Source organism: Salvelinus alpinus, chromosome 3, assembly GCF_045679555.1.
Source record: "Salvelinus alpinus chromosome 3, SLU_Salpinus.1, whole genome shotgun sequence".
In the NCBI taxonomy this organism is placed as follows: Eukaryota; Metazoa; Chordata; class Actinopteri; order Salmoniformes; family Salmonidae; genus Salvelinus; species Salvelinus alpinus.
In genome coordinates this window covers 52,377,025-52,403,682 of record NC_092088.1, presented here as the reverse complement: position 1 = coordinate 52,403,682, position 26,658 = coordinate 52,377,025, and the positions used below count along the sequence as shown (strand labels likewise).

At 43.9% G+C, this 26,658-nt stretch overlaps 1 protein-coding gene across 2 annotated transcripts in view; it reads right to left on the bottom strand.

Moving 5' to 3' along the window:
• The window catches only part of LOC139570921 (carbohydrate sulfotransferase 15-like), a 42,070-nt gene extending 16,582 nt beyond the window's left edge, over window positions 1–25,488 (bottom strand). For both annotated transcript variants that reach the window (XM_071393255.1, XM_071393254.1), the window contains exon 1: window positions 25,247–25,488. The gene's annotated coding sequence lies outside the window, so the exon portion shown is untranslated. The remainder of the gene's footprint in view (window positions 1–25,246) is intronic.
• Between the last annotated feature and the right edge of the window lie 1,170 nt (window positions 25,489–26,658).

Genomic DNA, 26,658 nt, shown 5'->3' with positions numbered 1-26,658 from the left:
GCCCCCACCACCAAGAGGTCCAAGGTTGCCATGGTTATTTCCCTGCTGACCGAACGCGTGTTGGAGTGGGCTACGGCCGCCTGGGAGAGAGGAGGGGCTGGGCTCCTATGAGGGGTTCATGGCTCTGTTCAGACTAGTCTTCAATCATCCACCAGAGGGCAGAGAGGGGAGTGAGCGCCTATTCCAACTACGGCAGGATGGCCAGACCGCTCCGTCAGTGTTCCAGGCATTCGTTAACAAGGTGTTCTGGGATATGCTCGGACGCCAGGTGTTCGTTTATATCGACGACATCCTGGTCTACTCAGCTACCTAGAATGCCTCCTGGCTAACCACCTATATGTCGAAGCGGAAAAGTGCCAATTCCATCAGGAGGCTGTCTCCTTTCTGGGTTACCAGATCAGTCCGCAAGAAGTGATGATGGATGGTAAGAAGGTAGATGCTGCCAGGTCATGGCCAGTCCCAACCACAATAAAGGGGTTACAATGGTTTTTGGGGTTTGCCAACTTCTACCGCCACTTCATCAAGAACTGTAGCGCTCTCCTCTCACCTCTCTCCTCAAGGCTGGTCACTGTACGTTGGGGTGAAGTTCTGCAGCCGACGAAGCCTTCCGCCTACTGAAGGGACATTTCACCCCCGCCCCGTCGCTCAAACACCCAGATCCTACGCTGCCCTTTGTGGTGAAGGTGGATACTTCAGAAGTGGGTGTGGGGGCTTTCCTGTCCCAACGACAAGGTAATCCACATAAATTGTTTCCATGTGCATATTACTCAAAGAAACTGTCCCCTGCAGAGAGGAACTACGATGTCGGCGATGGGACCTCCTGGCGGTGAAGTTGGCATTAGAGAAGTGGAGACACTGGCTTGAGGATGCCAAGGACCCATTTCTCATGCTCACTGACCATCGGAACCTGGAGTACATACAGACAGCGAGGCGGCTGAACCCCCGCCAAGCAAGGTGAGCCCTTTTTTCCCACTAGATTTGACTTCACTCTGACATATCGCCCAGGTTCAAAGAACACCAAAGCCGATGTCCCGTCTCTACGATTCGGGAAAGGTTCCTGCCCTGAGTGCACCCATAATTCTCCTCTCTCGAGTCGTAGCCCTGTCACGACATCCGCTGAAGTCGACTTCTCTCCTTGTTCGGGCGGCGTTCGGCGGTCGACGTCACCGGTCTTCTAGCCATCGCTGCTCCACTTGTCATTGTTCCATTTGTTTTGTCTTGTTTCCCCACACAGCTGGTTTACATTCCCTAATCACACTACATATATATTCTCTCTGATCCCCCCATGTCTTTGTGTGGAATTGTTTTGTTACATGTTTCGTGTTACGTGCCAGGCTGGTTTTTCCCCGGGTAACGTGTTGTACCCGAGTGGGTTTAATTGTTTAACTTATGCATTATTGTGACTGTTGTCGTGGTAGGTGGTAGGTTCCGGACTGCGACCCGTCGTAGGAGGTTCCGGTCTGCAGCCCGTCGTAGGAGGTTCCGGTCTGCGGCCCGTCGTAGGAGGTTCCGGTCTGTAGACTGTCGCCGGACGCTCTGGACTGGGTACTGTTGCCGGATGCTCTGGACTGGGTACTGTTGCCGGACGCTCTGGACTGGGTACTGTTGCCGGACGCTCTGGAGGTTCTGGTCTGTAGACTGTCGCCAGACGCTCTGGACTGGGTACTTTTGCCGGACGCTCTGGACTGGGTACTGTCGCCGGATGCTCTGGACTGGGTACTGTCGCCGGACGCTCTGGACTGGCGAGGCGCACTGTAGGCCTGGTGCGTGGTGCCGGCACTGGTGGTACCGGGCTGGGGACACGCACCTCATGGCGAGTGTGGGGAGGAGGAACAGGGCGTACTGGACTGCCGAGGCGCACTATAGGCCTGGTGCGTGGTGTTGGCACTGGTGGTACTGGGCTGGGGAGACACACCTCAGGGCGAGTGCGGGGAGCAGGCACAGGGCGTACAGGGCTCTGGAGACGTACAGGAAGCCTGGTGCGTGGTGTTGGCACTGGTGGTACTGGGCTGGGGAGACACACCTCAGGGCGAGTGCGGGGAGCAGGCACAGGACTTACTGGGCTGTGGAGGCGTACTGGAGGTCTGGAGTGTAGAGCTGACACAACCCGTCCTGGCTGGATGTTTATACTTGCCCTGCAAATGCAGGGCGCTGGCACAGGACGCACAGGGCTGTGCAGAATCACAGTACGCAGAGCCGGCGCAGGATATCCTGGTCCAAGGAGGTACACTGGAGACTAGGAGCGCTGAGCCGGCACTCTCCTACCTGGCTGGATGCCCATTCTAGCCCGGCCAATGCGAGGAGCTGGAATAGAGCGCACCGGGCTAGAAATGCGCACTGGAGACACTGTGCGTTCCACCGCATAACACGGTGCCTGACCAGTAACACGCTCCCCACGGTAAGCACGAGGAGTTGGCTCAGGTCTCCTACCTGACTTAGCCAATCTCCTCGTGTGCCCCCCCCCCCCAAAAGGTTATTGGGGCTGCCTCTTGGGCTTCCGTGCTAGCCGTGTACCCTTATATCGTCGCTGTTCCTCCATTCTCCTGTATCCCTCCTCGCACTGTTCCATAGAATCCCAGGCGGGCACTGGCACTCTCTCTGGATCGATCGACCACCTGTCTATCTCCTCCCAGGTTGTTACCCACTCATCCTTCTCCCGGGTCCATTTTTCCACCAAGCGCTGTTCCTCCCATTCACGCTGCTTGGTCCTTTTTGGTGGGTTATTCTATCACGTTCTTCGTCGGGCGAAAGAGAGGAGGACCAAGATGCAGCGTGGTGAGTATTCATTTTAATAGAATAGAATACTTGAACAAAACTAAAACAAAAAAAACAACAAACAAACGACGACGAAACAGTCCCGTAACGTGAACACAAGTACACATAAAACAGGAACAATAACCCACAACCCACAATACAAAACAGGCTACCTAAATATGGCTCCCAATCAGAGACAACGAAAAACACCTGCCTCTGATTGAGAACCATATCAGGCCAAACACATAGAAATAGACAAACTAGACAAACAACATAGAATGCCCACTCATATCACACCCTGATCAAACAAAACATAGAAACATACAAAACAAACTATGGTCAGGGCGTGACAAGTACGCTCAGATGGCGTCACTCCTCCGCCTGACTCCCAGCGTCATTGTTACAATAACAACATTCTTGATACATTTCATCTTAATGTTCTGGTGCCGTTCGGGCAGTTTAGAGTATTGATTTGGGAATTATTTGTGGAGGAATGTCAGTTTTTCTGCGTGATTTGTGAAGTTTTACATGTGCTTCCCATTACTGTGTTTTTGTATTATGTGTATATTTGTAATGTGCAGGGAACATTTGAAAAAGAGACCTAGATCTCAATATCTTTCCTGATAAAATAACACACACACACACACAGAGTTTGTTACCACTTGACATTGCAAGTGTGATTAAGGGGATGTGGACAGGCATCCATCCCTATGATCTACTCCATCTGGGTTAGAGTTCAACCCTGCTGCTAATGTAAAACCCACCTGACCCACCACACAAAGGAGGGCACGTAATGAACCTGAATACACAACCGAAAACTGAAAAAATAGCTCAGCCATGAGGGATCCAGATGATCTCCACCTTTTAATGATATGCAGTTACAAGCCAGATGCCTACAGACTCAGGGCCATGGAAACCCTACAGCCCCAAATCTCATGTTTTAATTTCTCAGCCTCCAGGATCCCATTAGAGCAGGTCTCTCTCCCTGTGCCACTGCCAACACACATTTTCCCACCAAGGTACACACATGCACGCACGCACACCACTCCCTACTCCATTCCATCACATATTCCAACTGTCAGTGTTTGTCCCTCTGACTGTTCCCCCTGGTCTCTCTCCATGCCCAATCCACTGAATTGCCAGTGGTGGAGGTGTTTTTCCCACATTCCTGTAAAGATTAGACAGGAACTCATGTTAAATACTGTTGAAGTAATATGGCCACAGGTTCATCTGCCTCACCGAAAGCCCATTCTAGTGGGAAGCTGCTGTAGACCACCAAGTGCTAACAGTCAGTATCTGGATAACGTGTGAAATGCTTGATAATGTATGTGATATCAACAGAGAGGTATATTTTCTGGGTGATTTAAATATTGACTGGCTTTCATTTAAGCTGCCCACTCAAGAAAAAGCTTCAAACTGTAACCGGTGCCTGAAACCTGGTTCAGGTTATCAGTCAACCTACCATGGTAGTTAGAAACAGCACAGGAATGAAATCAACAACATGCATTGATCACATCTGTACTAATGCTGCAGAAATGTGCTAGAAAGCAGTATCCAGACCCATCGGATGTACTGATCACAATATGGTAGCCATATCTTGGAAAACCAAAGTTCCAATGGCTGGGCATAATATAGTGTATAAGAGGTAATAAAATAAGTTTTGTAGTGATTCCTATGTTGATGATGTAACAATACTTGTTGGTCCGTGGTGTGTAATGAGGAGCAAACAGACGTTGTACTTGACACATTTATGAAATTGCTTATCCCAGTTACTAATAAGCTTGCACCCATGAATAAAATGACTGAAAAAAGTGTTAAATCCCTGTGGATTGATGAGGAATTTAAACATTTTATGGTTGAGAGGGATGAGGCAAAAGGAATGACAAATAAATCTGGCTGCACAACCGATTGGCAAACTGTGAAATCATGTGACTAAAATGAATAAAAAGTGTGGCAGATGAATCAGAATTAGTTGGGTAACATAGATAATTAAGATGTTTTATTTGCATAATATGCTTATGTGAGATACTTGTCATTAGAATGTATCCTTTTGGACTATAGTGTTGGCAGTTGCACTTTTCCCTAAGCTGGAGCTCAGTCACTTGGGGCCCAGAGAGGGGAGAGGTCAGGCTTGTCTTTCACATGTCCCTGGTGTTATGCAGAACATCAGAAAGGAAAGAGAACAGAATGGAACATTGTCTTCATATGTGAATGTGTCTTTACCTATTCTTCAACCATGTGAAGGGATGGCGTGATTAATGGGGACCAATTACTTGTCTCCACATTGTCTGTGCGCCAGTCACTCCCTCCTTTTCCCATTGGGGGAGGTGTATGGCAGTGTCTGGAAACATTGTATGTCCTCTCTGATCTTACACTTATCCTGGGATAGTGTATGACATAGAGGCTCACTCCCCTCAGTGAGCTTGTCCAGGAGTGGGGTCAAGAGGGGGTTTACTTGAGATGGGAGTATCTAGAGGTGATAATTGATATATGCCATTGGATGAGTTGGTGTTTTTGTACTATGAAGTACCAGGAACGAGATTAGAACCTCGTCTGAGGGACCAAACTGAACGATAATTTATAGCGAATGTTATCTGGCTAAGGGATACTCCTTTCTCAAGAAAAAGTATTTCTTTGTGAACAGTTCCTAAGATCTGTGGTTCGTCATGTAAGTTGAGAGGGGTGTATCTTGGCTATAAAAGATCTTTGTATTTTTCTGTAGTCACTTTTCAATGGTTCATTAGAGATAGCGCATCATTGAAAGTCAAAAAGGCTATTGCAAAGCTTATTATTATTAAATGGAGTTTAAGTATAACTCTGACTGGTGTGTAGTTGGTAACTCTCCTCATTTGGTAAGGCAGAAATATGCCACCACAAAAGAAGAAGAAACTACACTATGAAACAAAGATAAATTACATAAAGAATGAAAGTAAAAAGCTTTGGAGCACCTTCAGTGAAATTTTGCGAAAACAGGCAAAATCAGCTCCATCATTCATCTCAAAACCGAATGATATTGCCAACTGCTTTAATGATTTTTTCATTGGCAAGATTAGCAAACTTAGGCATGACATGCCAGAAACTAATGCTGACACTACACATCCAAGTATATCAGACCAAATCATGAACGGCAAGAATTGTAATTTTGAATTCCGTAAAGTCAGTGTGGAAGAAGTGAAAAAATTATTATTGTCTATCAACAATGACAAGCCACCGGGGTCTGACAACTTGGATAGAAAATTACTGAGGATAATAGCGAACGATATTGGCAATCCTATTTGGCATATCTTCAATTTAAGCCTACTAGAAGATGTGTGCCCTCAGGCCTGGAGGGAAGCAAAAGTAATTCCGCTACCTAAGAATGAGCTTTACTGGCTCAAATAGCCGACTAATCATTCTGTTACAATCCTTTAGAAACTTTGGGGAAATGGTGTTTCACCAGATACAATGCTATTTTACAATGAACAAATTGACACACTTTCAGGACGATTATAGAGAAGGACATTCAATAAGCACAGCACTAACACAAATGACTGATGATTGGCTGAGAGAAATTTATGATAAAAATATTGTGGGTGGCTGTTTTGTTGACTTCAGTGTGGCTTTTGACATTACCAATCATAGTCTACTGCTGGAAAAAAGTATGTGTTATGGTTTTACAACCCTTGCACAATTGTGGATAAAGAGTTACAGTTGAAGTCGGAAGTTTACATACACCTTAGCCAAATACATTTAAACTCAGTTTTTCAAGTAAAAAATCATTGTCTTAGGTCAGTTAGAATTACCACTTTATTTTAAGAATGTGAAATGTCAGAATAATAGTAAAGACAATGATTTATTTCAGCTTTTATTTCTTTCCTCACATTCCCAGTGGGTCAGAAGATTACATACACTCAATTAGTATTTGGTAGCATTGCATTTAAAAATATGTTTTATCTTGGGTCAAACGTTTCGGGTAGCCTTCCACAAGCTTCCCACATTAAGTTGGGTGACTTTTGGCCCATTCCTCCTGACAGAGCTGGTGTAACTGAGTCAGGTTTGTAGGCCTCCTTGCTTGCACACGCTTTTTCAGTTCTGCCCACACATTTTCTATAGGATTGAGGTCAGGGCTTTGTGCTGGCCACTCCAATACCTTGACTTTGTTGTCCTTAAGCCATTTTGCAACAACTTTGGAAGTATGCTTGCGGTCATTGTCCATTTGGAAGACGCATTTGTGACCAAGCTATAACTTCCTGACTGATGTCTTGAGATGTTGCGTCAATATATCCGCCGAATTTTCCTACCTCATGATGCCATCTATTTTGTGAAGTGCACCAGTCCCTCCTGCAGCAAAGCACCCCCACAACATGATGCTGCCACCCCCATGCTTCACATTTAGGATGGTGTTCTTCGGCTTGCAAGCCTCCCCCTTTTTCCTCCAAACATAACGATGGTCATTATGGCCAAGCAGTTCTATTTTTGTTTCATCAGACCAGAGGACATTTCTCCAAAAAGTAAGATCTTTGTCCCCATGTGCAGTTGCAAACCGTAGTCTGGCTTTTTTATGGCGGTTTTGGAGCAGTGGCTTCTTCCTAATTGAGCGGCCTTTCAGGTTATGTCGATATAGGACTCGTTTTACTGTGGATAGAGATACTTTTGTACCTGTATCCTCCAGCATCTTCACAAGGTCATTTGCTGTTGTTCTGGGATTGATTTCCACTTTTTGCACCAAAGTACGTTCATCTCTAGGAGACAGAATGCGTCTAATTTCTGAGCGGTATGATGGCTGCGTGGTCCCATGGTGTTTATACTTGCGTACCAATGTTTATACAGATGAACATGGTACCTTCAGGCATTTGGAAATTGCTCCCAAGGATGAACCAGACTTTTGGAGGTTTACAATTTTTTTTCTGAGGTCTTTGCTGATTTCTTTTGATTTTCCTATGATGTCAAGCAAAGAGGCACTAAGTTTGAAGGTAGGCCTTGAAATACATCCACAGGTACACCTCCAATTGACTCAAATTATGTCAATTAGCCTAACAGAAGCTTCTAAATCCATGGCATCATTTTCTGGCATTTCCAAAGCTGTTTAAAGGCACAGTCAACTTAGTGTATGTAAACTTCTGACCCACTGGGATTGTGATACAGTGAATTATAAGTGAAATAATCTGTCTGTAAACAATTGTTGGAAAAATTATTTGCGTCATGCACAGAGTGAATGTCCTAACCGACTTGCCCAAACTATAGTTTGTTAACAAGAAATTTGTGGAGTGGTTGAAAAACTAGTTTTAATGACTCCAACCTAAGTGTATGTAAACTTCCGACTTCAACTGTACCTGTCTAACAGGACACAGAGGGTGTTCTTTAATGGAAGCCTCTCCAACGTAATCCAGATAGAATCAGGAATTGCCCAGGGCAGCTGTCTAGGCCCCTTACTTTTTTCAATCTTTACTAACGACATGCCACTGGCTTTGAGTAAAGCCAATGTGTCTATTTACACGGAGGAATCAACACTATACACATCAGCTACTACAGCAACTTAAATTACTGCAAAACTTAACAAAGAGCTGCAGTTAGTTTCAGAATGGGTGGCAAGGAATAAGTTAGTCCTAAATATTTCAAATACAAAAAGCAATGTATTTGGGACAAATAATTCACTAAACCCTAAACCAACTAAATCTTGTAATAAATAATGTGGAAATTGAGCAAGTTGACGTGACTAAACTGCTTGGAGTAATCCTGGATTATAAACTGTCATGGTCAAAACATATTGATACAACTGTAGCTCAGATGGGGAGAAGTCTGTCCATAATAAAGTGCTGCTCTACTTTCCTCACAGCACTACCAACAAGGCAGCTCCTACAGGCTCTAGTTTTGTAGCACCTAGACTACTGTTCAGTCGTGTGGTCAGGTTCCACAAAGAGCGACACAGGAAAATTGCAGTTGGCTCAGAACAGGGCAGCACGGCTGGCCCTTGGATGTAGACAGAGAGCAAACATTAATAATATGCATGTCAATCTCTCCTGGCTCAAAGTGGAGGAGAGATTGACTTCATCATTACTTGTCTTTGTGAAAGGTATTGAGCTGTTGAAAGCACTGAGCTGTCTGTTCTTAGGGATGGACCCTTTTTTCAATTTTCAATTTTTAAGTTCAACATTTGCAAAACAACCAGTTTTCATAACTTCATAACTCTGAATATCCTTGTCATTTTTGTTCAAAATTTAATGGCATGCTATCGTACAAGGTTAGAAGCTACATTTTACGACATATATATGGTTTCCGGATACTCCCGTAAAGCCCAGCTCATTGGCTATCTAGCTAGCTTTGTTTGACCCCGATTGGTGCTTATTTGACAAAGATACAGTTGTTCAAGTGATGGCCGCTCGCTCTCTGACCAAATATGGTGTCCTATAGGATATACTACACGCCTAATGAAATAGTGAAGTCTTGTTACATTCTAGGACCTCTGAGGAATAGATATGAACGTGATTTGATTCGTTCAATTAATGTTTAGGGTGAGATTTACCCAGATTCCTTTCTTAGCAAATTGAATGAATGGAAATACAAAAGCGATCGTGCGTGCTATATGGACCTTTTTAGGACATGAAAAAGGATTTTATATAACAAAACAACACTTCATGTTATCTCTGGGACTCTTTGGATGATAAATCAGAGCAAGATTTCAGAAAGTAAGTACACATTTCACCTTCAGATGTGAATTTATCAAACCTATCGCGTTGAAAAAAAAATTGTTGTTAGGAGCTCTCAAACAATAGCATTGCCTTTTTTTCGCAGTAATAGCTACTGTAAATTGGACAGTGCAGTTATATTAACAAGAATTTAAGCTTTCAGACAATATAAGACACTTCTATGTACCGATATTTGTTGTTATTCTAAAATCTGAGATCTTGATATAACGCACTGCATGATTTACAACTGTCCCGTTGACAGAACGCCGATCCTTAAGAAGTTTTTAAACAACTAACACACAGCTCAGATACCCATGCATACCCCACAATACATGCCACCAGAGGTCTCTTAAAACCTTTCATGGCTGCAGTCCCGTTAACGGGATCGATATGACAACAGCCAGTCGAAGTGCAGGGCGCCAAATTCAAAAAACAGAAATCTCATAATTAAAATTCCTCAGACAGTCATGTGTCTTATATCATTTTAAAGGTAATCTTGTTGTTAATCCCACCAAAGTGTCCGATTTCAAATAGGCTTTTCAGCGAAAGCACTACCAACGATTATGTTAGGTCACCACAAAACCACAATAACCACAGCCATTTTTTTCCAGCTAAAGATAGCTTTCACAAAAACCAGAATAGAGATAAAATTAATCACTAACCTTCGATTATTTTCATCAGATGACACTCATAGGACTTCATGTTACACAATACATGCATGTTTTGTTTGATTAAGTTCATATTTATATCAAAAAGTCTGAGTTTACATTGAGGCGTTAGATTCACTAGTTGCAAAAACATCAAGTGACTTTGCATAGCCACATCGTTTCAACAGAAATACTCAAATATAAATGATAATACAAGTAATACACATAGAATTATAGATATACCTCTCCTTAATGCAACCGCTGTGTCAGATTTCAAAAAAACTTTACGGAAATATAAACCATGCAATAATCTGAGACGGAGCTCAGATGATTAGCCAAATTAGCCACCATGTTGGACTCAACAGAAACCAGAAAATACATGATAAATGTTTCCTTACCTTTGATGAATTCATCAGAATGCAGTCCTAGGAATCCCAGGTCCACAATAAATGCTTGAGTTGTTCGTTCATGTCCGTTATTTATGTCAAATTAGCTACTTTCGAATTGTTTACCAAATACCCTAACCAAAGTCTCAAAGCGCGACCACTATAACGTGATGAAATGTCCAAACGTTCCGTTACAGTCAGTAGAAACATGGCAAACGATGTACTGAATCAATCTTTAGAATGTTGTTAACATACATCTTGAATAACGTTCCAACCGGAGAATTAAATCGACTTCAATTGAGAGATGGAACGGAGCTGCCTCTCACGTGAACGCGCGTGTTGAATGCATGGTCACCTCATGGCACCTCATACTAAATTCTGTCTCCTTCGACCCCCCTTCACATTAGAGTCATCAGACTTAGTTCTATTGACTGCTGACATCTAGTGGAAGCCGTAGGAAGTGAAAACCCATCCACATCTCTCTGTATTTTCAATAAGAGCTTGGTTGAAAATATGGCACCCCCAGAAAAAATCCAAACAGGAAGTGGAACTTCTCAGGTTTTTGCCTGCCATATGAGTTCTGTTAATCTCACAGACTTAATTCAAACTGTTTTAGAAACTTTAGAGTGTTTTCTATCCAATACTAATAATAATATGCATATATTAGCAACTGAGACTGAGGAGCTAGCCATTTACAATGGGCACCTTTCATCCAAGCTACTCAATACTGCCCCTTCAGCCATAAGAAGTTTTAACAGTCCCCAAGTCCAGAACAGACTATGGGAGACGCACAGTACTACATTGAGTCATGACTACATGGAACTCTATTCCACATAACTGATAAACAGATTAAAAAAACTGTGGAGAGAGAACCTTCAAGAAGGACAACCATCACTGCAGCACTCTACCAATCAGGCCTTTATAGTAGATTGGCCAGACGCAAGCCACTCCTCAGTAAAAAGCACAGGACAGCCCGCTTGGAGTTTGCCAAAAGGCACCTAAAGGACTCTCAGACCATGACAAACAAGATTCTCTGGTCTGATGAAACCAAGATTGAACTCCTTGGCCTGAATACCAAGCATCACGTCTGGAGGAAACCTGGCACCATCACTACGGTGAAGCATGGTGGTGGCAGCATCACGCTGTGGAGATGTTTTTCAGTGGCATGGGCTGGGAGACTAGTCAGGATCGAGGGAAAGATGAACGGAGCAGAGTACAGAGAGGTCCTTGATGAAAACCTGATCCAGAGCGCTCAGGACCTCAGAAAGGGGTGAAGGTTCATCTTCCTACAGGACAACGACCCTAAGCACACAGCCAAGACAACGCAGGAGTAGCTTTGGGACAAGTCTCTGAATGTCCTTGAGTGGCCCAGCCAGAGCTGGAGTGGCCCTGACAGAGCTTGAGAGAATCTGCAGTGAAGAATGGGAGAAATTCCCCAAATACACGTGTGCCAAGCTTGTAGCGTCATACCCAAGAAGACTCGAGGCTGTAATTGCGGCCAAATCTGCTTCAACAAAATACTGAAAGGGTCTGAATACTTATGTAAATGTGATATTTCCGTTTTTTTTTGTTTTTAAACATTTGCAAAAATTTAAAAATGAATAGTTTTTGCTTATTATGGTGTATTGTGTCTAAATTGATGGGGGGGGACTATTTAATCAATTTTAGAATAAGGATGTAACATAACAAAATTTCCAAACAGTCAAGGATACTTTCCGAATGCACTGTATTTCACCCCCTCACTCACTCACATCCATCCATACACAAACACACACACACGCACACACGCACACACACACACACACACACACACACACACACACGCACACGCACACGCACACGCACACGCACACGCACACACACACACACACTCACCAAGCAATCAGACCCCTCTTCACCCCCTCTCTGTGCTGTGGGAGAATGTGACAGGCAGCAGCCCAGTGGGATTCCTAGGTAGGCTTTCAAAGACAAAATGTGCTGTCATAGTGGATGTCTCCTTCCTTTAAAGTATTCGACTTCATCCATCTCCGTGTTCTGGAATGGGAGTGTGAAAAATATGATATATTCAGTATTCACAGCCTTCACAAAGATCTGCTTTGGGGAGGATTGACTTCTAAAAATGTAGGAAATAAAATGTTACAGAGAGTAGGTTATCAATAATGTCATTATTTCAGATATAATATTAAATGAAAAATATTGCCTCCAATATCTAGCAGTCTTCTCTTTTCCACCACAAAGCCCAGGCCAAGGTGATTCCCTCTCTCCCTGTATACCCCATATACTGTACCCCTTCTAAATTTCTCCTTCCTCTCCCATTGACTGAATGTAGATCACTCTTGCCTGACTGTTGTGCAGTCCATCTATCTGTTAATACTCTGTTGTTCCAGAGACATAGCAGAGCAGTCAGACAGAAGAGTTATATAGCTATCTACATGTTTACCACTTCCAGAGGAATGTCTTGGTACAGTAGACTCTGTGAGGGGCTATTGGCAGTCGACCAGAGAGTTTTCTTCTCTGGAAATGGGGAGGAAACAGCATAAAAACACTGAACCATTGCACAAGAGCAAAACCATAAGTAAAAACTAGGCGCAGTGGTAATAAGGCATGAAGCGCTTTGGAATAACAGCATTCATCATCCTCCATTGAGAATAAGTGCATCCAGGTAGTGTACTTAGCTGTAGGCCTGGCCCACAGCCAGTCTGACTAGATGTTGGCAGGGAAATCAAAATGTGTTCTTAGAAGAACACAGAGATCTGGAAGTCTGATTAATTTTCCTCATGCGGTCAGATTTGGTTACCTTTTCCCACCATTATTTTAGTTAAGAAAAAGAGAGTGATTCTCTACTGAAATATGGGTTTCACTGTCATGTCTGATAATTGAAGGAAGATAGCACCACAATAATCCTCAATATTTGAACTCCTGACATGTGCAGTATGATTGTTGTGTCTGTAAGTTAATTAAGGATTGGAAGAAAAAAAAAAAAAATTCGCCTAAAATGACATACCCAAATCTAACTGCCTGTAGCTCAGGACCTGAAGCAAGGATATGCATATTCTTGATACCATTTGAAATGAAACACTTTGAAGTTTGTGGAAATGTGAAATCAATGTAGGAGAATATAACACATTAGATCCGGTAAAATATATATTTTTAATGTTTTTAATGTTGTTTTTTTTCATGATCTTTGAAATGCAAGAGAAAGACAGCAGAACTGTAGAACCCAGTTCCTACGTTTTAATATAAAAATGGATTTTATCAAACAAAACTGTGCTACATTTTATCTCTGGGATAATTTTATACCTCATGATGACAAATCAGAGCAAGATTACTGAATGTAAGTACATTATTTACCTTCAGAGGTGAATGTATCAAACCAGTTGCCGTGATAAAAAGTTTTTATTGTTGTGCACTCTCCTCAAACAGTAGTATGCTATTTCTCACTGTAATAGCTACTGCTTTCTGCCCATATAAGACATATATGTCCTGGAAAGTTTGCTGTTACTTACAATGTCATTCTAGTCACATTAGCGCACGCTAGCAACAACCGTCCAGGTATAGGGACACCGATCCCGTAGATCCTTGAGAGGTTAATGAACTCACAACCCCATTGATATGGCTTGAATATCTATTCAACTAAAGACTCTTACCGGCAGCAACTATTACATAACATATGACACAACAAAGAACTTGGGGGCTTGAAAGGAGACTAAAGAGCCATATTGTTTTCCATTTCCCATAGCTTGAGAGATAAGGAGAATTAGCCTAGTGTAATTCCCAACAGACACTATTTTCATCTATGAGGTCTTGACTAGTTCAGGACCAGTCATTGCAGTCCAGTACTGAGACATCTGGCACCCAGCTGTGGTTTTGAGCTGAGCTCTATGTTTCTGTTGAAGTGTGGGACCGTGACACATCATAACAAGCAGAGAAATGTTGAAAGGTTCCTACTACTGTTTAACATGTGCATTTCCAGTGAGGGGGGAAGAGGACAGGGGGAAGATGACAGGGGGAAGAGGACAGATGGGGACAGGGGGTATCCAGAATCAGAGAAAGTACGACTGAGTGTGGAAAGCATAAGAAGGCAACAGACAATCCATTGGGGCAATTCCCCGGTAACGGAATTACGCATAGAAATAATTATGGATATGAATGTCATTCTCCACAAATTTGGACATCACAGAGCAGCAAAAGGAGAGCACAGTAGAGTACAGTGCAGTACAATGCAGCGCAGCAGTGTAGAGCAGAGTAAAGTTCACTACATTGCAATAGAGTACAGTCGAGTACAGTACAGTTGTCACGCCTACTCCTGCTCCCTCCCTCCGGAGCTAGATGTTGCCAGTCTACTAACCATCGGTCCTAGAACACTGATTACTCTCCCTTCATATAGCCTTCACAAACCTTAGTCATCAGGCAGTATTGGTTCTATTTTCATGACCAGATACTTCTCTTGTTTTGTAACGCTCTATGCTCATTATTATTAAACTCACCATCTGCACCTGCTTCCTGACTCCCTGCGTTGTTGTTCCAGAATACTGCCTCAGAAATTACAGAAGCAGCAGATGATTACAACATCTTCCAGGCGGTTGAGGAACAGGGTCATCTACTCCACCAACACCACGACCAGCTGGCTCTACTGGGTACAACCATGAAAGAGGTCCTCTTTGTTCTCCACCGCCTCGACACCACCAGCAAGGTTCTCCATACCTCTGACGGAGGGCCTCCTACAACGGGTCGTCACAGTGAGCCAGTCCCCCAGCCTACCCAGTCGTCCGCCCAGGTCAGCGATGCCCGACTTTCCCTTCCGGAGAAGTATGACTGTACTCCATCGAAATGCCGTGGCTTCCTAGTCCAGTGCTCCCTCTAATTAGCCTATCAGACGGGAGCCCCCACCACGAGAGGTCCAAGATTGCCACCGTCATTTCCCTGCTGACTGGACAGGCGTTGGAGTGGGCTAAGGCCGTCTGGGAGAGAGGAGAGGATGAGTTGGGTTCCTATGAGAGGATCATGGCTCTGTTCAGGGCGGTCTTCGACCTTTGTTCAGAGGGCCAGCGAATGGCACTCTATTCCGCAGTAGATTGTGCAAGGAGGTCCAGACGGTGTTGGCATGTTGAGATGTCAACCTATTGTTGGACGCTCTCATCTCAATGGCCATCCGTCTGGATAACATTCTTCAGGAGTGCCAGTGTCCACCTAGCCACTCGCCTCCCTTCTTTGGCTATCCTGAGGCAGAGCCTGAACCATGGAGGTGGGGGCCACACACCTCTCTGGGGCGTAGACAGCTGGGATCCGACACAATTATTCACATCACCACTCACCCTCACCATGGGGCCCAAGCACCAGAAAAGCCTTTCCTTATTAATCATCACCGCACCTGTACACAAAGTCATCCTCGGCCTCCCGTGGCTCCAACTTCATAACCCCACTATCACCTGGTCAAAGATGAAAATCACCGCCTGGGGACAGAAGACCTGCTTCCTGCACCCTGTGGTTCCACGTCGGTGGAAGGTCCTATGAGTGTCCTCTAACCCATCAAGCGATCCTCCCGTATCGTTGGCCCCGTGTTATGAGACGTAGATGTGGACATCTCTGGAGAAGGAACCCGCTCCTGCCACCTGCCCTCCAGCGCGCATCTACCCACCCACGGGGTGAGAGATCGGCTGTTGATCTGGGCACACATTTCCCTCTCTATTGGACATCCAGGTATCACCCGCACCCTCCAATCACTCTCCGATAAATACTGGTGGCCCACCTTGGTGCATGATGTCGCCCACTATGTCAACTCATGTTCGGTATGTACTCAATCTAAATCTCCCCGTCACGCTCCAGCAGTTAAACTTCTTCCCCTTTCCATGCCTCAGCGGCCTTGGTCACATCTGTCCATAGACTTTGTAATGGATCTCCCCCTTTCTGATTGTTGACAGATTCTCAAAATATGGCCGCTTTATCCCTCTCTCTGTTCTAACTTCCGCTCTCCAGGTTGCTGAGGCACTATTCCAGCAGGTCTTCCGGCATTATTGCCTTCCGGAAGGACATCGTTTCCGACCGTGGCCCTCAAATCACGTCGCGGGTCTGCAAAGCCTTTACGGAGAATCTGGGGGCCACGGTCAGCCTCACATCCGGGTACCAGCCTCAGTCTAATGGGCAGGTGGAGAGGACCAACAAGGAGCTGGGGAGGTTCCCAAGGAGTCACTGCCAGGACCGGCGGGGGGAGTGGGCCCAGTTCCTTCTCTGGGTGGAATACGCCCAGAACTCACTTCGTCACTCCTCCACTCCCTTCCAGTGCGTCCTGGGATATCAGCCGGTCCTGGCTTCGTGGACTTCGAGCCAGACCGAGGCCCCTGAAGTTGACGAGTGATTCTGGCGTGCAGAGAAGGTGTGGAACGCTGCCCACGTGAGGCTCCAGCATGCCGTCCACCGTCAGAAGGATCAGGCGGATCGTCATCGCAGTGAGGCTCCGGTGTTCCATCCTGATGATCACGTCTGCCTCTCCACCAGGAACCTCCCGCTCCACCTACCCTGCCGGAAGGTGAGCCCCCAGTTTGTGGGGCCCTTCAAGGTACTCCGGAGGGTCAATGACGTAACCTATCGTTTAGAAGTCCCCACCAACTACCGTATCTCACCCTCATTTCTTGTATCCCTCCTCAGGCAGGTGGTTCCTGGTCCCCTGGCTGATGCAGTCTCACGCAATACCCCTCCACCTCCCCTGGACATCAAGGGGACCCCTGCCTATGCTGTTAGGTCCCTCCTGGACTCCCGACATCGTGGGGTCGGCACCAATACCCTCCACACATGCGGAGACCTCACCTGGCTTAACTGGTGCCTCCAGAGACGCAACCACTCTCATCGTCACTCAGTGCCTAGGTTTACCTCCACTGTACTCACATCCTACCATACCCTTGTCTACACATTATGCCCTGAATCTATTCTACCACGCCCAGAAATCTGCTCCTTTTATTCTCTGTCCCCAATGCACTAGATGACCAGTTCTTATAGCCTTTAGCCGTACCCTTATCCTACTCCTCCTCTGTTCCTCTGATTATATAGAGGTCAACCCAGGCCCTGTAGCCCCCAGCACCACACCCATTCCCAAGGTGCTCTCATTTGTTGACTTCTGTAACTGTAAAAGCCTTGGTTTCATGCATGTTAACATCAGAAGCCTCCACACTACTAAGTTTGTTTTATTCACTTCTTTAGCACACTCTGCCAACCCTGATGTCCTAGCCATGTCTGAATCCTGGCTTAGGAAGGCCACCAAAAATTCTGAAATTTCCATCCCCAACAACAACATTTTCCGACAAGATCGAACTGCCAAAGGGGGCTGAGTTGCAATCTACTGCAGAGATAGCCTGCAAAGTTCTGTCATACTATCCAGGTTTGGCCCAAAAAATTTGAGCTTCTACTTATAAAAATTCACCATACCAGAAATAAGTCTCTCACTGTTGCCGCTTGTTATAGACCCCCCTCAGCCCTCAGCTGTGCCCTGGACACCATATGTGAGTTGATTGCCCCCCATCTATCTTCAGAGCTTGTACTGTTAGGTGACCTAAACTGGGATATGCTTAACACCTCGGCCGTGCTACAATCGAAGCTAGATGCCCTCAATCTCGCACAAATTATCAAGGAACCTACCAGGTACAACCCTAAATCCGTAACCATGGGCACCCTCATAGATAACATCCTGACCAACTTGCCCTCTAAACTTGCCCAACTTGCCCTCTACACCCCTGCTGTCTTCAACCAGGATCTCAGCGATCACTGCCTCATTGCCTACGTGCGTAATGGGTCCGCGGACAAACGACCACCCCTCATCACTGTCAAACGCTCCCTAAAACACTTCAGCGAGCAGGCCTTTCTAATCGACCTGGCGCGGGTATCCTGGAAGGATATTGACCTCATCCCATCAGTAGAGGATGCCTGGTTGGTCTTTAAAAGTGCTTTCCTCACCATCCTAAATAAGCATGCCCCATTCAAAAAATGTAGAACTAAGAACAGATATAGCCCTCACTCCAGACTTAACTGCCCTTGACCAGCACAAAACATCCTGTGGCGTTCTGCATAGGCATCGAATAGCCCCCGCGATATGCAACTTTTTAGGGAAGTCAGGAAACAATATACACAGTCAGTTAGGAAAGCTAAGGCTAGCTTTTTCAAACAGAAATTTGCACCCTGTAGCACCAATTGCATCCTGTTGTCAGGTTTTGGCCAAGACTGTTCGGGTTTTGGTCACTAGATGTCCCCATTGCACCTTTTTTGTACCTTTTGTTTTTTCTTGCTCTAATTATTGTTTGCACCTGTGGGTCGTTCCCTTGTTAGTATTTAAACCCTGTGTGTTCCTCAGTTCCTTGCTCAGTATTTGTAAGTTAGCACCCAGCCCCAGCCCAAGCCGTGTTTTATACAGATATTTCTCTTGTTGGATTTTCCAGAGGTTCTCTGGTTTAGTTCTTGTGTATTATTTGAGTAGTCTTTTGAGGTTTGTTTTTCCCTGCTGTTTTTTACCACTTTGTGGAGTTTCTTTTGTATTTTGGAGGATTTCCATTTTGTGCCTCTTGGCTTTATTTTTGGACATTGTGGATTTAGTTTCTTTGCCTGAAGATTTTGTTCTTTTATTAAACCACCATCTCTAGTACTGCTGTGTCTGCCTCATCTTCTGGGTTCTGACGTTTATTAGTGACTGTTTCTCGCACCGGGTCCTGACACCTGTAGCACTAATAAGAGCACCTCCTCCCAGTTGCCCACTGCACTGAGGCAAGGAAACACTGTCACCACCGATAAATCTACGATAATCAGATCACCGACCAATTCGAATCCCACCGTACCTTCTCCACTATGCAATCTGGTTTCCGAGCTGGTCATGGGTGCACCTCAGTTTACGCTTAAGGTCCTAAACAATATCATAACCACCATCGATAAAAGATAGTACAGTGCATCCATCTTCATCGACCTCTGTCAATCACCGCATTCTTATCGGCAGACTCAATAGCACCGGTTTCTCAAATGACTGCCTCTCCTTGTTCACCAACTACTTCTCAAACAGAGTTCAGTGTGTCAAATTGGAGGGCCTGTTGTCCGGACCTCTGGCAGTCTTGAACCACAGGGTTCAATTCTCGGGCTGACTCTCTTCTCTGTATATATCAATGATGTCGCTCTTGCTGCTGTTGATTCTCTGATCCACCTCTACACAGACGACACCATTCTGTATACATCTGGCCCTTCTTTGGACACTGTGTTAACTTCTCTGGGATAGGCGGGACGCTACCGTCCCACTTGGCCAAATGCCAGTGAAAATGCAGAGCGCCAAATTCAAATAAATTACTATAAAAATCAAACTTTCATGAAATCACACATGCAATACACCAAATTAAAGCTACACTTTAATCCAGCCAACATGTCATAGGCTTTTCGGCGAAAGCAAACGATGCTATTATCTGAGGATAGCACCATAGTAAACAAAGAGAGAGAAGCATATTTCAACCCTGCAGGCGCGACACAAAACACAGAAATAAAAATATAATTCATGCCTTACCTTTGACGAGCTTCTGTTGTTGGCACTCCAATATGTCCCATTAACATCACAAATGGTTCTTTTGTTCGATTAATTCCGTCGATATATATCCAAAATGTCCATTTATTTGGCGCGTTTGATCCAGAAAAATACCGGTTCCAACTTGTGCAACGTGATTACAAAATATCTCAAAAATTACCTGTAAACTTTGCCAAAACATTTCAAACTACTTTTGTAATACAACTTTAAGTATTTTTTTACGTAAATAATCAATAAAATTGAAGACGGGATGATCTGTGTTCAATACAGGATTAAAACAAACTGTAGCTAACTTTCTGGTCACGCGCCTCTATCTAACATTATACTTCAAGTTACCCTCGTTCTGGATGGCCGTACTTCTTCATTACACAAAGGAAAAAACCTCAACCAATTTCTAAAGACTGTTGACATCCAGTGGAAGCGGTAGGAACTACAAGAAGGTCAATTAGAAATCTGGATTCCCAATGAAAAAACATTGAAAAGAGAGTGACCTAAAAAACAACAACATCTGAATGGTTTGTCCTCGAGGGGTTTCACCTGCTAAATAAGTTCTGTAATACTCACAGACATGATTCAAACAGTTTTAGAAACTTCAGAGTGTTTTCTATCCAAATCCACTAGTAATATCCATATCTTGTCTTCTGGGGATGAGTAGCTAGCAGTTGAATTTGGGTATGCTTTTCATTCAAACGTAAAAATGCTGCCCCCTATCCCAGAGAAGTTAACAAACCTCCAAACGAGCTTCAACACCATACAACACTCCTTCCGTGGCCTCCAACTGCTTTTAAATGCAAGTAAATCTAAATTCATGCTCTTCAACCTATTGCTGACCGCACCTTCCCGCCCGACTAGCATCCAACATCACTACTCTGGACGGTTCTGACTTAGAATATGTGGACAACTACAAATACCTAGGTGCCTGGTTAGACTGTAAACTCTCCTTCCAGACTCTCATTAAGCATCTCCAATCCAAAATTAAATCTAGAATCGGCTTCCTATTTCGCAACAAAGCCTCCTTCACTCATGCTGCCAAACATACCCTCATAAAACTGACTATCCTACCGCCCTTTGACTTCGGCGATGTCATTTACAAAATAGCCTCCAACAATCTACTCAGCAAATTGGATGCAGTCTATCACAGTGCCATCCGTTTTGTCACCAAAGCCCCATATACTACTCACCACTGCGACCTGTATGCTCTCGTTGGCGGGCCCTCGCTACATATTTGTTGCCAAACCTACTAGCTCCAGGTCATCTATAAGTCTTTGCTAGGTAAAGCCCTGCCTTATCTCAGCTCACTGGTCACCATTGCAACACCAACCCGTATCACGCGCTCCAGCAGGTATTTTTCACTGGTCAACCCCAAAGCCAACACCTCCTTTGGCCGCCTGTCCTTCCAGTTCTCTGCTGCCAATGACTGGAACGATTTGCAAAAATCACTGAAGTTGGAGACTTATATCTCCCTCTCTAACTTTAAGCATCAGCTGTCAGAGCAGTTTACCGATCACTGTACCTGTACACAGCCCATCTGTAAATAGCAAACCCAACTACCTCATCCCCACATTATTATTTTTTTGTTGCTCTTTTGCACCCCAGTATCTCTACTTGCACATCATCATCTGCACATCTATCACTCCAGTGTCAATGCTAAATTGTAATTATTTCACCTCTATGGCCCATTTATTGCCTTACCTCCCTAATCTTACTACATTTGCACACACTGTACATAAACCTTTTCTATTGTGTTATTGACTGTACGTTTGTTTATCCCATGTGTAACTCTTTGTTGTTGAGTTGCTTTGCTTTATCTTGGCCAGGTCACAGTTGTAAATGAGAACTTGTTCTCAACTGGCCTACCTGGTTAAATAAAGGTGACATAAAATGTATATAAAAAACAGTAGCAAACAGTACAATATACTGTAACCTACTCTACTATATTCTACTTGTCTTTGTTGTATTGTACTATATACTTTGCTCTACTCACTGTACTGTGCTATCCAAACTTGTGAAACATACGTTTGTGATAGATCCGGTCCAAATGTTCAACGTCTGTGGATGTCCGGTGTCGATTGGTTCTCAGTGGGTGAGAATGCTGGTTACAGTAAATGGAAACAGAGGAGGCTCATGGGTAGGTGTCAGTAAGAGCTGGGCGAGGTGACATTAATTGGAGAGGCAGGGAGAGAGGGAGGAGTTGTGCAGACTGTTTTAACACTCTAGGTTTGTCCACCAGGCAACAAAAAGACAAAGAAACAGTTATGAGCTGAACATAAGTATGCCAGTGGAAGAGTGGACAGTAGCAGGTGACCCACAGTTGTGTGTATTCATGGATGACAAGGGAAGCCAGGCTTCCCAAAATATTTGACCAATATTTTTATTTATTTTTTAAATAATTGCTCTTTCGTCTGTGTTTTCATCATTTTCCGTCAATTCGCAAGTGGCTAAATCTCACTGTAGAAATCATCCGAGCGAGGGAAAGAGCACCCCTCTGTCTCAGAATGTGTAGTTCATGTATCTGATGCTGTCTGGAACAAAAGAGTATGACATGTTGCCGCAGTAGCTTTTGATGCATGCAATCAAGCATTGGGCCTCCCGTGCAAAACAATTCGCGCTGCACTTTGGTCCTCTCCTTCACCTATGGAAGAAAGCCGTTACAGACCTATCTGGTGCAGACAACCAGAGACAGGAAACAAACACCCACAAAATCCCAACACAAAACAAGCCTCCTATATATGATTCTCAATCAGGGACAACGATTACCATCTGCCTCTGATTGAGAACCATATTAGGCTGGACATAGAAACAGACAAACTAGACACACAACATAAAATTCCCACCCAGCTCACGTCCTGACCAACACTAAACAAGCAAAACACATAATAACTCTGGTCAGGACGTTACAACATGTTGGTTTAGTTTTTGTGTTTTGCACCATAAAAGAAAATTGTAGAATCATCCGCACAACTGGACGGTTTTAATGTTTTGGGAACATATCTGATGTGAAGTCCCCACAATGAATGAAACATTCTGGGAACCTTTTAAAGAACAGATTAAATGTGTTCTAGAAACGTTCTTGCAACATCAGGTGAATGTTTTATACAAACATTGTATATTCATCAGCACGACTGGACAGTTTTTGTGTTATGAGAACATTTTCCGTAACCTAACAAATGTTTTGGAAACTTTCACGGAACCAATTTTGGTTTACTGGGAAAACATTACTGTACATTGTGTTATTACATTACCTAGAAGCCTAATGATAACTTTTTGGGGAATGTTCTGTGGTGGTTGTTACAGATGTTGTGTACAACATTTTAGTGAATGTTAGGAGAACATTCCAAGGATGTTTCATTCAAAACATTTTTTGAAGAAAAATTATATTTAGGATGTTATCATCCTAATGTTTGTTAAAGCCCTAACTAGAACTTAATGGGAATCTTAGCTAATGTTATGGGAACGTTCCCAGTTGGCTGGGTACACTCTTAGGAAAAAAATGTAAAGGGTTCTTTGGCTGTCCCCATAGGAGAACCCTTTGAAGAACCCTTTTTGGTTCTGGGTAAAGTAGAACCCTTTTAGTTCCAGATAGAAGCTTTCAGGGTTCCACATAGGAAAGGGTTCTGCCTGGAACCAAAAAGGGATCCAGGCAGAGGGGAACCAAAAAGGTTGCTCCTATGGGGACAGCCGAAGAACCCTTTTGGAACCCTTTTTTCTAAGAGTGAATCAATCCCAGGATGTAGCTACAGTACATGGAGGATTGAAAATAGCAGAAGCTTTCCAAGGAGGTTTACTGTACTACTGTACTCGACGTAGGTGGCACTGTGTAGATGCAAAGTCTCACACTGAAGATATAAAGTAACAGTGATGTTGAAGCTTCTATCAGATAGTCTATCTATCATTCCACCTGGCACCTCCTCCTCCCTGGACTGGTGTCAGCGGTGTGGTTGGCTGGTCTCACTGTGAAACTGCTTAGAGACACACACTGTCATCACCACTGCTATGGTTCTGAGTGTGGTCCTCCAAGGCAAACTGGCGGGCGCACACAAACAAAAGCTATTCCTAAAATGACTGGAAGTATTTTCCTCTGACATCTGGCAGATCGTACCCCTGCTTCAGACATCAAACACCTCTGGATACTGGTGGGTGATTACTGTAATACGATATGGTAATGCCATCTTGCCAAGCAGCCTGACAGAGCAGTGTGTGTGTGTGTGTGTGTGTGTGTGTGTGTGTGTGTGTGTGTGTGTGTGTGTGTGTGTGTGTGTGTGTGTGTGTGTGTGTGCGTGTGTGCGTGTGTGCGTGTGTGCGTGCGTGCGTGCGTGCGTGCGTGCGTGCGTGTGTTTACCCTAAGCATGTGCAGTCAGATATAAAGTAAACAATTATTGTGAGAAAGAAGAAACCTGGTTTCAGATTTGCTGAGGACAATAAGGACATTCTGAACTGTTTCTTAGTTAACTTGTTAATTCCGCCTCATGAAATAGCCTTTTGTAGTTTGGTGTCTGGTGGACTAGGAGTGGATTCAATCCCAAAGAATGGCACTGAGAGATATTCTGCAGCTGTTCACTGAGGAAAAATAAGTCTGCCTCAGGAGAAGAGCTTAGAAACAACTCTGACACAGCTCCTATCTGACCAGGCACCACTGTAATATATCACGGTTGTGGAGGTAAAAGTGCAATTTGGCATTTAACTTGGGCCTGATAGTGTAAAGTGAGAATATGTTAGTGGATGTAATATTCAATGAATCGGTATACGTTTAGTTCAACCTGAGAGCAGCGATTTGTCTTTAGATGTCTTCTAATGCAATCTCTTGTTGGAGTACATACACAAATCGTTAAAGTAACTAGCTCCTGTTCATGTGCTGAAACTCTAGTTCGATTCCAAGAAAATTACTTTAAAATGTTAATAGCTCACCAAATTGGTCACTGTCACTAAGTTATCAATATTGTCAGGGGCATTAAAATGAATTAAATCAATTCAGTATAAGCAAATTCATAAAAATTGCATTTCTGCAAAATCCTTCTCAGAAACAAGTGCAGGTTCCATTATATTGTTTTATAAAATACATGACAAGTTGGAGTGAAAGCTATAGTACAACCTCTGAATAGGGTTCATATTTCTAGGTGGAATAGCAGTAGCTTACAAGAGAATGCTGTCATTATTATGCCACAGTAAGACCACAAACATAGTTTGTTTTACACATCTGGGTAAAAACTGTTAAATGTACCCATGCAAGTAATAAATGATATTGCTGTTACTCACATTCAAGATCCGATGAATCAATCAATGCGACTCCTTTGCGCGCTCTTCATGACCATTCCATATCCATTCTGGTAATAAAACATTTACTAACTTTTATCTCAATGAGGTAAGGTACACACGTTTAAACTGGCACATTATAATGACTTCACAACTGTGTTGTTTTTGATAGCTCTCAACCATTATAATCTACCAATGGATTGATCGCAAACGTTCAGAGACTATCCATCTCGTCTCTCGCGCTGCAACCGAGTCAGGGAGACTGAAGAGAGGGAGGGACCAAGGGAAGAAATAAAGTATACTGGATTGCCACAATAATCAGAGCAATACAATGAACAGCCCCACTGGGCACAGACGTCAGTTCAACATCTAGTTTTGACTTACATTTGTTTAAATTGTCAACTAACATGAATTCAAGGTCAAATACAAAAAGATGGTTACAAGTTGGGTGGAAAAACCCTGAAATGCCCTTACATTAGTTACATTGATTCAACATCATCACATAGATTTTTGGGGTTGAAATGATGTGGAAACAACGTTGATTTAACCCGTTTTTGCCTAGTGAGTCCCTACTGTAGGTCCCTACACTAGTGTCTACATTGCTAGCCCCCTATCATCCATTGAAAAGGTGGACACTGTTTAAATCTAGTCATGAGACAAAGTTAGGTTTATCAATTGATAAGTGATACAAAATGAAGGTTGGCAAAAATATTTTGGAACACTTTCAAAAAGACAAACAAAAAACCCTGAAAGAGTCCAAAATAAAAAGGATTAGGCCTAAACAGCTATTCCTGCCAAATGCCAATATACTGTATCCTAGCATACAGGTGCAGGGTCTACCAGGCTCTGACCAGCCTCCCCATGAGCAATTCCAAAACTGCCGAAAGTTACCCAACATATTTAGACTGCGTTGATAACCAAGTGTGAAGGTGGTAATTAACAGTTGTGAAGTCGTAAATACGAGTTAGTGCTTGAACTGGGAAACATCATCAAACATCACGGGCATTAGAAATCTCTTTTTTGACCACACACATAAAAAGCAAACATTTTTACCATTCAAGCAGGCGTTCTTATCCAAGTGCATACGTTTTTCCATACTGGTCCCCAATGGGAATCAAATCCATTACCATAAACAACTACTGAATATGCTGGCATGCTTGCTGTCTTTTTTGTTGACAAATTACATCACAGAGGTGGAAGCGGGAAACTCAGAGCACGAGGATGAATGACGAGTTTCCCACTAGTAATTACCTGTTGGAGGGGTGTTCAACTGGATTTTTTCCTTGTCGTGTGCTGGTATATGAGATGTCATGAACGCAGCGTTATAGGATCTTCCCTCTTTTCCACAACTTGGATTATACCATGGCCCACTATCTCAGTGGAGAACGTCTAATTACCTTCAGTGAAAAGGCATA